This window comes from Arachis ipaensis, chromosome B6, assembly GCF_059453495.1.
Source record: "Arachis ipaensis isolate K30076 ecotype BB chromosome B6, ASM5945349v1, whole genome shotgun sequence".
NCBI classification, from domain to species: Eukaryota; Viridiplantae; Streptophyta; class Magnoliopsida; order Fabales; family Fabaceae; genus Arachis; species Arachis ipaensis.
Window position 1 is genome coordinate 40,948,826 of NC_142441.1, and position 14,736 is coordinate 40,963,561.

The 14,736-nt window shown below is 37.9% G+C and overlaps 1 pseudogene; it reads left to right on the plus strand.

The window, feature by feature from the left end:
• Positions 1–10,657: 10,657 nt before the first annotated feature.
• LOC148555267 (uncharacterized) overlaps positions 10,658–14,736 on the plus strand; it is a 39,181-nt pseudogene continuing 35,102 nt past the window's right edge.

Here is a 14,736-nt window from a genome sequence, read left to right on the forward strand (position 1 = left end):
TTGTTAGTCTTAGAACTTTGTTGCTTATTTTTGCTAGTTTTTATTTTTATTTGCTATCATGAATTCTCATCCTTTTGGCTATGAGTTTGGTTCAAATTATGTTGTAGGAAATAGGAATCTAAACCCCAATCCTGAACTTGACTTGGTCACTGCCAAGCTTTCAACTGCAAAGTGCTAACTCAACTTACAAGGGGATTCCCACAGAATCATGAAACACAACACAGATATACAAAGGACCTCTAAGGACATCTATGGATTTTTCTTTTAATTTTGCACTCTCTGCCTTTTTTCGCTCTATGGCTTTTTCTTACAAACCTCACTGTTTGCCTTTTTCCATGAGACTCAAGACAGACAAAATTAAACAAAAAATACAATATAGAAAACATTGAAGGAGAAGAACTTCTGTTAGCTTAAGTAGCTATGAGAACTCTGTGCCTTGTACACTCACTCCTTGCTTCAAGCCCTGGCTGTTCACCCTTACTTATAGGGAGAAGCCTCCACGATTGAAACCAAACAAACCAAGGTAATCTTCTTCTTCTTCAAACCAAAATCGGTTTGGCCAGAGAGAGAGAAGAGATAACTAATGCAAAACCCAACATGCAATTACCTCTAGTCCTTCCTTGGTCACCAATCTTCATCCTTGCCTTGCTCTCCAAGATGGATTCCTGGCCCTTGATGCATACTTGATGATGATAGGTTTATCTGTTCCAATCTCTGCCTCTTCCATCACGTAGCCACTGTAGCTACCTCTTGTGGTGGTTGAGCAGAATCAGAGTCAAGCCATCCTTCCAAGGATCTTCTTCTCTGACCGAGATCTTCTCTTCCATTTTTGGGTATAGAGAAGCCAAGATATCTTCACAAAATCTTACCATAGGTGATGAGAATCTCAGCCACAACATACTTTTAATTTTCTTTTTCTTGCCATCATTGTGATGGTCTTATTACTAGCTTCTTCTTCTTTTTGTTGGTAGCTTCTAATGGCTTGCATAATTTCTATTGAAGTTACCAAAACTTGAAGAAGAAAGAGTAGTGAGAGAAAAGAGAAAAGGCAAAGCTATGAGTAATGAGTGTTATCACAAATAAATTAATTAAGATCAACTCCCCTTGCTTTTATGTAGTAGCGTGTAAGCTACATTAAAGCCATCAAATCATTTTTTCTCTCTCATTTATGTTTTCAATGCTAGCAAATTAAATTTTGAAATCCATCCCAAAATAAGAAATGGGATCCGTTGGAAGTATTGAAACAAAACATTTGCTTTCTTTCTCAATTAGATTCGAACCAAGTATTGGATCTTTTAGCAAAGATTATAATTAGGCTAGTAGCAATAATAATCCAATCTAGCCCAAATAATGTGATAACAATTCAGCCACAAGAATCAAAATATTTTTGCATCAATGCTGAATGTATTTTTAAAACAATTGGGCTTGCAACAATTTTTCTTTTCTGTTCGGCCCAAATGTAAAATCCTGCATAGAAAAATTATTTAAATCAATATTTATAAATTAAAATCAACTAATAATTTTGCAATTAATCATATTAATAATGTTTGATCATCACTAAATTAAATTAGAGTTTTCCAAACTCATCAATTACTCTATCAAAAATGCATTTTAGGCTGATGAAGAAGTAGGGCTGTGTATGAGTATTTTGAAGATGTTTTATTTGATATGACTTACAACACAAATAGGTAATTTTTGCCATTCTGGTTTTGGTTCATTGTGATACAGTATTTGGTTCATACGCATAACTAGGTTTGGTTCATAATGGATTTTCCTTTTGGTGTCCATTGCAAGTACAATTTGGTTTTTAGTTCTTTTGTGGGTGTGAATCACCATGGTCAATCGACACTTCTTGGATGTTCTTTGATGAAAAATGAGGATATTTAGTCATTCAAATGGTTATTTGAATGTTAGCTTCTTTGAATGGGAGTAAAGGGATTCTTACCGATCAATGTGCATCGATACAAAGGGCTATTGAGACCTGTATGCCAACAACAATTTACAGATGGTGTATTTGGCATATTATAAAGAAGATTCTACATAAATTAAATGGCTACAAGAGACACGAAGAAACTTAAAAAGAGATGAGTCATGTTGTTTGGAACTCATTTACAAAAGATGCATTTGACAGAAATTGAAATGATTTTCTCATGAAGTATGGTTTTGGAGGTAATAAGTGGCTTTCAGGTAACTGTAGTTTCATTCGAATTAATTGATGTTATTTTTCGATGAAAACGGGTATAACTTTCAGTTCATTTTGTGTCTGATTTTTTAATTATGTCCTATTTTGTAGAGCTATATAAAGATCGTCATTTATGAATTCCAGTTTATCTTGATCACCACTTTCGGGCTAGGATGAGAAGCACATAAAGGAGAGAGAGCATGCATGTTTTTTTTAGCAAGTTTATTACACGCAATAGCTCATTGATTTAATTTGTGAAGCAATATGATAATTGCCTAGGATTAGAGAGCAAAGAAAGGGAGAATTTGATAATGCAGATTTTCATACTGTCATACCGTGTGCAACAAAATCATCAATAGAGGCTCAATCTAAGCATGTGTATACTCATGAGAAGTTCAGGAAAGTTCAAGCACAATTTAGAGGAAAGGTAAATTACATCACAAGATCAACGCAGTCAGCTTTAGGTTTTTACGGCATATGAAGTTGTAGAACAGGTTTTTAACTCAACATTCAACAAGTTTGTTGTTACATACGATTAGATATCATGTGAAGTAAAATTCTAGTGCTTATTGTTTGAGTCAAAGGATATATTTTGCTATCATTCTTTGAGTGTCTTAAGATTTAAGCGAGTAGATAAAGTGGCACCGAAATATATATTGTAACGCTGGAGAAGAACGTAAAGAGGAGGCATACACATATCAAGAGCAGCCATGACAAGCCTTTATTGGAGCCAAGAAGCAAGAGATTTGATGATTTGGTGTTTTTCTCACACAATATTTGTGAATTTGCATCAAAATCTAAGGAGTTGATTAGAATTCTGCACCCCGCTTTTGATAATGTCATAGTTGAGATGCAAGAATATCAAGCGAAAAGTAAAGGTAAATGTTCGTTATCTTATGAAGATGCTAGGTTGAATGATGTTAATGACCTTCAAAGTTCCCATATGTTAGAACAAGAGGTTGTCCCAAGAATAGACTGGGATCAAATATGGAAAAAAGATCACAAATGCATCAAAGAAAAAGAAAAAGGTAGTTTTAAGTGAGGTAACATTGATTTGCTTTTGATTAGGCAAAAATGTGTTTGTGCATGTTAGTACATTTGCTAATATATGATTTACTTCTTTTATAGTTGAACATTTTAGATGGTGGATCAATGATTCAGTCAAGCTCCAACCTTTATCATGCACATGATATGAATTATCCTGGAGAAGATATGACGCACTATGATAGAAGTTTCGGTGTTTAGTAAAATAAATTTTAGTTCATTTATGTTTTACTCATATAATGTTTTCCTCTTTGATGAAAATAAGAGTTAATTTCTGATTTGTGTTATGTTTTATTGAATAGTCACTTTTTGATTTTTCAAATTAGCTTCTGTAACTGTGTTGTGGTAAACAGTTTATGTGCTTATTAGAATACATTTTGATTTATTTGTGATTAAATTTCGGTTCATTTGTATTTTTTCCACTGTTGAGGTTTGATAAATACATTCAATCTATTCAGTGTGAACTTAGATTCATTCAAATTAATATGATTTCAATACAGCCCAGACATTTCCAGCAAATAAATCAAAAGGAATTTAAGAAAAGATTTTCAAATATATATTTTAACATTTACAATTCCTTACAAAGTAGTGTTCAAGAATGTCAATAGAAATTCATTATAATTTAGAAGATTGAACCTATTTATTTTCTATATCCCCATATGAGAATCTACAAAAAGGACTTGAGAAGGCAGTGGATGGCTTTGAGATTCTTATACTTTCAGATCCCTCAATGACTTTGTCTCTCAACTTATTTATCTTGTCCAAGAGAATGGTTGGACCATATTCATAATTGAAAGCATCAACTTGTTCCTACAATTGAAAGAAATTTATTCATATGAACTGAAATAAACTAAGAAATGAACCCAAATGAACTAAAAAATGAACCAAAATGAACTAAGATATGAACCGAAATTACTTAATGAATAAAAAATTTGCTCAATACTTCTCAGCAGCATTAAGTGAACCTCATTTAATTCATAAATAAACCAAAATTAGTTCAGATTTGAACAATGATGACAGGTCATCTTATGCTAGTTTTACTAGCAATTTTCATTTGTTTCATGCAATTTCTTGCACAATAAGTAAGTGATTAGAGTGAAATTTCATGTTCATCTTGATTCAATCAAACATCATTAATTTATACAAAATCATAAGATTTATGCAAGAATTAGGTGATTATTATGAATGATGCAAAACCTTATGATTTTGGTGAGACTTTGATTGCATGTTTGGTTGATTTCAGGTGAAAAAAATGAAGAGAAAGAGGGGCAGTGCAGAGTAACGCTGCGCTCAAATAAAGAACGCTACGCTCTCTAGCGACGCGCACGCGTATAGGATGCTTACGCGTCGGGCAATGATTTTTTAAGACCCACGCGTACGCGTGCATGATGCGTACACGTGGATGTAATTGGCGGTCGTTTGCAAAGAGAGCGCTTCGTTACCTAAATGAGCACCTGCGACAAAATTTAAATTTGGAATTGAAGTTTTACAACCGACGCGCACGCGTATATGACACGCACGTGTCGATGGAGCATCTGGGATGAAGCATGCAAACGCGTGGGTGGTGCAGAAGCTTGGAATTGACATTTTGCCACCCATGCGCACGCGCAGAGGACGCGCACGCGTAGGGAGCATTCATGGCACGAACGTAGCGCTCATTTAACGAACGCTATCAGGGTTGCACACGCGTGAATGGTGCGCGCAAGCATGATGGAGGCTAAAGATGGTAATGACGCGTATGCGTATGTGACGCGTATGCGTCGATGTGCAAAAATGCAAAAGGGACGCATGGCCGCGAAGCACGCGTACGCGTAATGAGCATTCAGCGAGCAAGGACGCGCACGCATAGTAGACACGTACGTGTCGGTGAATGAATGCTGCGCTCTCTTTCAGAGCGCTACGTTCCCCTAGAGCTGCAACCAAGTACCAATCCTGACCCACTTCATCAAAGGCCAGAAAGCCCACTCCAAGTACTGGATGACTAAATTAGAAAGTGTATAAATAGGAGAAAATTTGATTTCAATAGGATCTTCTACCTTTTAGCTTTTATCTTCTTTTTACCTTCTTTTTATTTTTTCCTTTTAGTTCTGCTTTTTAGGAGTACTGGAGAATTCTGAGATCGGATTTTAATTGCTTTCTATTTTTTTCTGTTCATCTTCTGAAATTTTCTTTTCTGTGTTTGGTACTAGAGCAATGATGAACTAAACCCCAATTTCATTAGGGTGAGGAACTCTATTGTAATTCTAATGAATCAATGAAATTCTTCTTCTTATCAATTCAATTGTGTAGCTATTGGATATCTTTTATTTTGATTTTGAATTACTCACTCTGGAAGGGGGTTTAATTCAGTGAATGCTTGTGTGAGCCTCGGAAGGGGAATCACTTGCATTAGAATTGGAGCTCTATCCTTCATTACTCTCTTGATCAATACTATTCGGGAGGAATTGAGATCCTGAGAGTTAGTGTGGCTTATGGATGAGAGATATGCACTTAACCTCTTTTCATGACAATTAGATCAAGGAATTGGCAAGATTGATTATGATTAGATAGATTGGATTGCCAAGAAATTGGGATCCAATCAATTTCAATCCGCCATAGATCTACCAAATGAATGAGAAAGGAGTTGAGACCAATTTGATTCATGAAGGATTACAGTATCTCCAATCCCTGATGAATCACTTTATTTGAATTTTCTTCACCTTAGAACTATAGTTTATATTCTGTTTTGATTCCCAACACTCAAACCCCTTTACAATTGATGCAATTTAAGTTTCCTGGCTATTTAGATTTTGCAATTTAAATTTCTTGCACTTTAAGATTCAGTTATTTACCTTTCTTGAAATTTAAGTTTTAGCTCTTTTAATTTCTTGCACTGTAAGTTTCAGCCATTTAGCTTCCTGTAATTTACTCTTCTGTCAGTTTACATTCTGCATTTTAGCTTTCCTGCAATTTACTTTATGTTTGATCAAATTTCACTCAATTCATTAACATTCGCTTAAGTAAATTCATCACCATAGTAAAGTTGCTTAATTCATCAATCCCTGTAGGATCGACCTCACTTTTGTGAGTTTTACTACTTGATGCGACTTGGTACACTTGTCGGTTAGTTTGTGCTGAATCGATTTTCGCTCATCAAGTTTTTGGCCCCATTGCCGGGGATTGATTTAGATTAACAATGATTAAGTAAGGTGATAATCTAGATTAAGCATTCTTTTTTGTTTTTGCTAAGCACTTTAATTGTTTGAAATTTTGTTTCTGCAAACTTTAACTGCACTCTAGTAACAGAGTGCTCTGTTTGTCTTTTTGTGTTTGTTTTGGTTGTATGCTAGGAGGGAGAAGAGGTGAATCCACCTCCTTTGATTCTGAGCCAGAAAGAACATTCTTGAGATTGAGAAGAGAAGCAAGAGGGAAGGGAGTTATTGGAGAAGAAGAATCAGAAGAAGGAGATTAAGAGATGGAGGGTAACCTACCTAATCCACCTGAGGATGTGGCCAACAAAAATGGTCAGCCTCAGAGAAGAGTTTTAGCCTCTTATACTATCCCCAACCCAAGGAATTGTGGGAGCAGTATCTTAACCTCCAATGTCCATGCCAATAACTTCGAACTCAAGCCTCAATTGATCACTCTGGTCCAGAATAATTGTCAATATGGAGGAAGTGCTGCTGAGGATCCAAACCAACACCTCTATGTGTTTTTAAGAATTTGTGACACTGTCAAAACCAATGGAGTCCACCCTGACATCTACAAGCTTTTGCTATTCCATTCTCACTGAGAGACAAAGCCACACTTTGGCTAGAAACCTTCCCTAAAGAAAGTATCACCAACTGGGATGATCTAGTTAGCAAATTTCTAGCCAAATTCTACCCCCTCAAAGAGTCATTAAGCTGAAAACTGATGTGCAAACCTTCAGGCAGTTAGAAGGAGAATCATTATATGAAGCCTGAGAGAGGTATAAAGCTTTGATCAGGAGGTGTCCAGAGGGAATGTTCAGTGAATGGGTAGATCTACAGAATTTCTATGAAGGCTTGACCATGAGTTCAAGGAAAGCCTTGGATTATTCTTCAGGAGGATCCTTGCAAATGATGAAAACTACTCAAGAGGCACATGATCTTATAGACATGGTGGCGAATAATGAGTATTTCTTCTCCTCTGAAAGGCAAACAGCTCCAAAGAGAGGCGTATTTGAGCTTGAATGAGTTGATACAATCTTGGCTCAAAATAAAATCATGCATCAGCAACTTCAACAGCAAATAGAAATGATGTCAAAAAGGATGGATGGCTTGCAGCTTGCAGCAGTGAGCACTACAACTCAACTATCAGTTGTATGGGGACAGCAGGAGAAAAGCTATAAAGAGCAGCAGCCAGAACAAGTGCAGTATATGCACAATCAAGGGTCTGGACAGAATGAGTTCCATAGAGACACTTACAATTCATCTTGGAGGAACCACCCCAATCTCAAGTGGGGAGAAAACCAAAACCGACATTCTTGGCAAAGAAACCCCAACCAAACAACTCCCACAACACAAACCACCAAAACCATCAAACCACTAACCAAAATCCATACAAAAAACCACAAAACAATTACCCCCAATCCAATTTCTATCCACCAAATAACCCATCAACTAACCATAACAATATTCATCCACCATCCACATCCAATACTCAGCCACAACCACCTCAAGAATCCCAAAGAATCTCTAATTTGGAGATAATAATGAAAAAAATGATGAAGCATCAAGAATTAGCCAATAAGAACCATGAAGCCTCACTGAGAAATTTAGAAAGACAGATTGGACAATTGTCCAAACAGCCAGCTGAAAGGCCAACCAACTCTTTCCCAAGTGATACCATCCTAAATCCTAAAGAAGAATGCAAGGCCATTCAATTAAGAAGTGGAAAGACTTTGTGGAATGACAAAGAAGCTAACAAGAAGCTAACAAGAAGCCAGCAGAGGATGACAAGGCTAACAGCAAGAAAGAAGTGGCAGCAGAGAAAAAAGACCAAGAGAATCCCAAGAAGAAAGAGGATGAGCCACAAGCTCCAAGGAAGGAAAAGAAAGTCATGGAAGAACATCCACAAGAACAGAGGAAGGTGGTGGGACCTTACATCCCTCCTCTGCCATATCCTCAAAGGTTGCAAAGAGAGCTCAAGGACCAACAATTTCCCAAGTTTTTGGAGGTCTTTAAGAAGCTGGAAATCAATTTACCACTTGCTGAAGCATTGGAGCATATGTCTTTATATGCTAAGTTACTCAAAGAGCTTATCAACAAGAAGAGAAGCTGGAATGAGAAAGAGACAGTGGTCTTGACCCAAGAGTGCAGTGCAGTAATCAAAAAGGGTCTCCCACCAAAGCTCAAAGATCCTGGGAGTTTCATCATATCATGCACCATAGGCAATATGACCTTGGAAAAAGCTCTCTGTGACTTAGGTGCCAGCATCAATTTGATGCCTCTCTCATTAATGAAAAAGCTTGCAATAGAGGAAGTCAAACCCACCAGAATGTCACTTCAAATGGCGGATAGATCACTCAAAATACCCAAACGGGTTGTGGAGAACTTATTGGTAAAGGTTGGGGAATTTATCTTCCCTGCCAATTTTGTCATTCTAGACATGGAAGAAGAAGGATACACTTCAATTATCTTAGGTAGACCTTTCTTAGCAACAGCAAGAGCCATCATTGATGTGGAGAAAGGGGAGATGATCCTCAGGGTGCACAATGAGCAAATAATCATCAATGTCTTTAAAGCAATGCAACACCCCCTGAAAAAGAAAAGCATATGAGAGTGGAGATGATTGAAGATCTGGTGGAGAAAGTACTGGAAGCAAGCGCTCTTGAAGAGCAAGAAGAAGAAATAGAAACAAAACAAGATATCTCAGAAGAAAGAGTAGCTGAAGTCTCCTTTGAAGGAAAGACAAAGGAAATGCCAAAGCAAAAACTGAAGCCTCTCCCTCCACATCTCAAGTATGCATTTCTTGGAAAAGAAAAAACCCTGCTAGTAATCATCAATTCTTCTTAAAACATGGAAGATGAAACAAAGTTGATTGAAGTGTTGAAAGTTCACAAGACAGCGTTGGGATGGACGATTGATGATATCAAGAGCATAAGCCCTGCCATCTGCATGTACAAAATTCTGCTAGAAGAGGACTCAAGACCTGTGGTGCAACCTCAAAGAAGACTTAACCCAACCATGAAGGAAGTTGTTCAAAAAGAGGTAATGAAGCTGTGGGATGCTAGAATCATATACCCAATCTCTGACAGCCCTTGGTTGAGTCCGGTCCAAGTGGTGCCAAAAAAAAGGTGGCATGACTGTCATTTTTAATGAGAAGAATGAACTCATTCCCACAAGGACAGTGATAGGGTAGAGAATGTGCATCGACTATAGAAGATTGAATGATGCCACAAAAAAAGATCACTTCCCTCTCCCCTTCATTGATCAGATGCTGGAAAGATTGGCTAGCCATGCCTACTATTGCTTTTTGGATGGGTACTCTGGGTACAATCAGATAGCGGTGGACCCCAAGGATCAAGAAAAGACTGCCTTCACATGTCCATTTGGAGTCTTTGCCTACAGAAGGATGCCCTTTGGGCTGTGCAATGCCCTTGCTATCTTTCAAAGGTGTATGCTTTCTATATTTTCTGACATGGTAGAAAAATTTTTAGAAGTCATCATGGATGATTTCTCTGTCTTTGGCAATTCATTTGATACTTGCTTGCATCATTTAACTCTTGTTTTAAAAAGATGCCAAGAAACTAATCTAGTCTTGAATTGGGAGAAATGGCATTTCATGGTTCCTGAAGGGATAGTTCTTGGGCATAAGGTTTCAAGCAAAGGTATAGAAGTTGATAAAGCTAAGATAGAGATCATAGAGAAGCTTCCTATACCAATCAATGTAAAAGCAGTGAGAAGTTTTCTTGGGCATGCTGGTTTTTACAGGAGATTCATCAAAGACTTTTCAAAAATAGCTAAACCACTACGCAACTTGTTAGTGGTTGACAATCCTTTTATCTTTGATGATAATTGCAAGCATGCCTTTGAAACCTTGAAAATGAAACTCACTACAGCACCAATCATCACACCCCCAGAATGGAGACTTCCTTTTGAACTTATGTGTGATGCAAGTGATGTTGCAATTGGTGCTGTATTGGGGTAAAAGAAAGACAAGCTGCATCATGTTATATACTATGCAAGCAAAGTGTTAAATGAGGTACAAAAGAATTATACCACCACAGAGAAAGAGCTATTGGCTATTGTGTATGCATTTGACAAATTTAGACAATACTTGATTGGTTTAAAAGTTGTAGTGTATATTGATCATGCTGCTCTCAAGTATCTCATGTCTAAACAGGATTCCAAGCCAAGGCTTATTAGGTGGGTGCTGCTGCTACAAGAATTTAACATTGAAGTGAATAGGAAAGGAAGCGAGAACCAAATGGCAGACCATTTGTCAAGATTACCACAAGAGGCCAACCCAGATACACCACAACCAGTGAATGAGAAATTTCCAGATGAACATCTTCTCCAAGTCCAGCAAGCACCTTGGTTTGCTGATATTGCAAACTACAAGGTGGGAAGAAAGATTCCTCAAGAGTTCACCAAGCAACAAGTGAAGAAGCTGTGTAATGAAGCCAAGAAATTCTTGTGGGACGAGCCATTCTTGTTCAAGAGGTGTCCAGATGGGATGATTAGAATGTGTATCCCTAAAAATGAGATGAGAGACATATTATGGCACTGTCATGGTTCAGCTTATGGTGGACATTTTGGACCAGAAAGAACAGCAGCTAAAGTGCTTCAAAGTGGATTTTATTGGCCAACTATATTCAAGGATGCCAGAGAGTTTGTGCACCAATGCAATAAATGTCAAAGAGCTGGAGGGTTAACAAAGAGGAATGAAATGCCTCAGAACTTCATTTTATAAGTGGAACTATTTGATCTCTGGGGTATGGACTTCATGGGGCCCTTTCCTCTATCCTATTCCTTCAAATACATTCTGGTAGCAGTGGAGTATGTCTCCAAATGGATGGAGGCTATAGCCACAACTACCTGTGATGCACCAATTGTCCTTCAGTTTCTCAAGAGACATATCTTTACCAGATATGGGGTGCCCAAAGGCTTTATTAGTGATGCTGGCAGCCACTTTTGCAACAAACAAATGGAAAAACTACTCCACAAATATGGAGTTATTCACAAAGTGGCCACACCATACCACCCTCAAACTAATGGGCAGGCTGAATTGGCAAATAGGGAGCTAAAAAGAATCTTGGAGAAGACAGTTGGAATCACTAGAAAAGACTGGGCAAGAAAATTGGATGATGCCCTGTGGGCATATAGAACCGCTTTCAAAACCCCAATTGGAAAATCACCATTTCAGCTAATCTATGGAAAATCCTGTCACCTTCCTGTGGAGCTAGAATATAAAGCTTACTAGGCAACTAAGCTCCTCAATCTTGACTCTCAGGCAGCAGGAGAGAGAAGGCTATTGCAACTCAATGAGCTAGATGAATTTAGATTGGAAGCTTATGAGAATGCAAAGATATACAAGGAGAGAGCTAAAAAGTGGCATGACAAAAAAATCTTGAAAAGGGAGTTCAAACCAGGACAACAAGTGCTCTTATATAAGTCCAGGCTCAAGGTCTTTCCTGGAAAACTCAAGTCTAAATGGACTGGCCCCTTACTTGGTGACAAAGGTTCTCCCTTATGGGAGTCTTGAACTTCTGAATGAAGCTACAAAGGACACATTCATAGCAAATGGTCACAGAGCCAAGCATTACCTGGGAGGACCCTGGAACAAAGAGGAAAGCATTCATGAGCTAGGATGAACAAGGATGAAGGATGTTAAGCTAATGACGATAAACAAGCGCTTGTTGGGAGGCAACCCAACTGGAGGTAGTTTTCTTTTCATAGCTATTTCAATAAAAAATTCAAGAGTTCCCCTGTATTGCAAGGAATTAAGTTTGGTGTTGCGCACCAAAAGGAGTATAAAAAGGGTGAATGTCTGATTTTAAGTTTGGTGTCCCACCAAGATTAGATGGAAAGACACTATAACCCTTTGAAGAACATCAGGAGTCATAAATTTCAAAGCAATCAGGGAAATCTCTTGACAGTTGTTTGAATTTCTTTACTGGTTTACTTAATAAAGTCACAAGGTTTCATGCATATGATTAATCTTACTATGGACAGTAGCAAGGGACTAAGTTTGGTGTTTTCACACCAAAGTAAGTTAAAAAACCTACAACAGTTCATACATGCTAACCGTTTTCTTAAGTGCTTGGGAAACAAGCAACTTCCAATGATTATGCAGGGAAGCATTCGACCTCTTGAAAGAATCATACATCAGCACCAAAAGAAATACAGAAGTTATAGATGGTGATGACAAAAGAAAAGCTGGAAGACACTCCCAAGAGGTTGTATTGTCACTTAATCCCCTTTACTTTGAAATGTTCTAAATTGGAAGTTTCTATATACCCTGCTGATTAGTCTAATTAGTGCAGATTCTGGTGTCTACTAAGTATTCTGGTCTAAGTGCTTATTTCATTTTCATCTACTTGAATGATGTGTCTTGTCCCTTTGCTTTTGATTTAATAAGAAAATATGATTGAAACAGAAAGTAAAAGTCCAATATGGTAGACATTACAATAAGGACCAGTGGTGGTAATTGTTTGATTAGTTGGTAAGCTCAATAATAAAACCCTCAAGGTAGAATATCTCTTTCAAGTATAGACTTAGTTACTGTTACTGCTATGGACCCTCAATTAATAAATATCCTTAGAAAAAAAAGAGAAAGAAAGAAAAGGCAAGAATTGGCAACAAAAATGAAAGAAACAAATAAGAAAGCTAGACACCAATAGCTTGGACCTTAGGACACATGCCTGTGGTGTCTTTGTATTAGGATTTGCTTGGATAATTAAGTTCTGAAAAGTATTTTAAAACTTGGTTACTTGGATTAACTAATTCGGGATTATCAACCGAAAATCCACTATCAAGAGCAACCTAATTACAAGACATTTAGTAACCCAAAGAAGTGCTGGGCATTAATGTTCTTAAGAAGAATTGTGAGCTAAGTGTCTGTAGTGAAGAGGTGTTGAGTAAAATTGAGCTAAAAAGCTGCTGCAACACTTGACACTGAGCTACAATTGAAAAATAAGTTTCTGAAGCAAAGGGAAGAAAGAAAATCTAACAAGGATCAATAAAGAATAAGGCCTTATAGGGGCAACTCTAGTTAACACTTAAAGAGACATTTCACATTTGGAAGTTGATAATAATTGGGCTGCATTCTGTCTGCATAAAATCCCATGAACCAAATTCAATCACCTGCTTATAAGGACATATATGCTTTCTGTCTTCATACCTTTTTCTCATGTTTTAGTGCTTGCTTGGGGACAAGCAAGATTTAAGTTTGGTGTTGTGATGACAGGTCATCTTATGCTAGTTTTACTAGCAATTTTCATTTGTTTCATTAGGTTTCATACACTTTCTTGCACAATAAGTAAGTGATTGGAGTGGAATTTCATGTTCATCTTGATTCAATCAAACATCATTAATTTATACAAAATCATGAGATTTATACAAAAATTAGGTGATTATTATGACTGATGCAAAACTTTATGATTTTGGTGAGACTTTGATTGCATGTTTGGTTGATTTCAGGTGAAAAAAATAAAGAGAAAGAGGGCAAGTGCAGAGTAACGCTGCGCTCAAATAAAGAACGCTACGCTCTCTAGGGACGCGCACGCGTACAGGACGCTTACGCGTTGGGCAAGGATTTTTGAAGACCGACGCGTACATGTGCATGACGCGTATGCGTGGATGTAATTGGCACTCGTTTGCAAAGAGAGCGCTACGTTACCTAAATGAGCACCTGCGACAAAATTTAAATTTGGAATTGAAGTTTTGCAACCGACACACACGCATATATGACGCGCACGCGTCGATGGAGCATCTGGGATGAAGCATGCAAACGCGTGGGTGGCGCGAAAGCTTGGAATTGACATTTTGCCACCCACGCACACGCACAGAAGACGCGCACGCGTGGGGAGCGTTTATGGCGCAAACGGAGCGCTCATTTAACAAACATTATCAGGTATGCGCACGCGTGAATGGTGCACGCAAGCATGATGGAGGCTGAAGATGGTAATGACGCATACGCGTATGTGACGCGTATGTGTCGATGTGCAAAAATGCAAAAGAGACGCATGGGCGCGAAGCACGCGTACGCGTAATGAGCATTCAGCGAGCAAGGACGCACACGTGCAGTAAACATGTATGCATTGGTGAATGAACGCTGCGCTCTCTTTCAGAGCGCTACGTTCCCCTGGAGCTGCAACCAAGTACCAATCCTGAACCACTTCATCAAAGGCCAGAAAGCCCACTCCAAGTACTGGATGACTAAATTAGAAAGTGTATGAATAGGAAAAAATTTGATTTCAATAGGATCTTCTACCTTTTAGCTTTTCTCTTCTTTTTACCTTCTTTTTATTTTTTCCTTTTAGTTATGCCTTTTAGGAATACTGG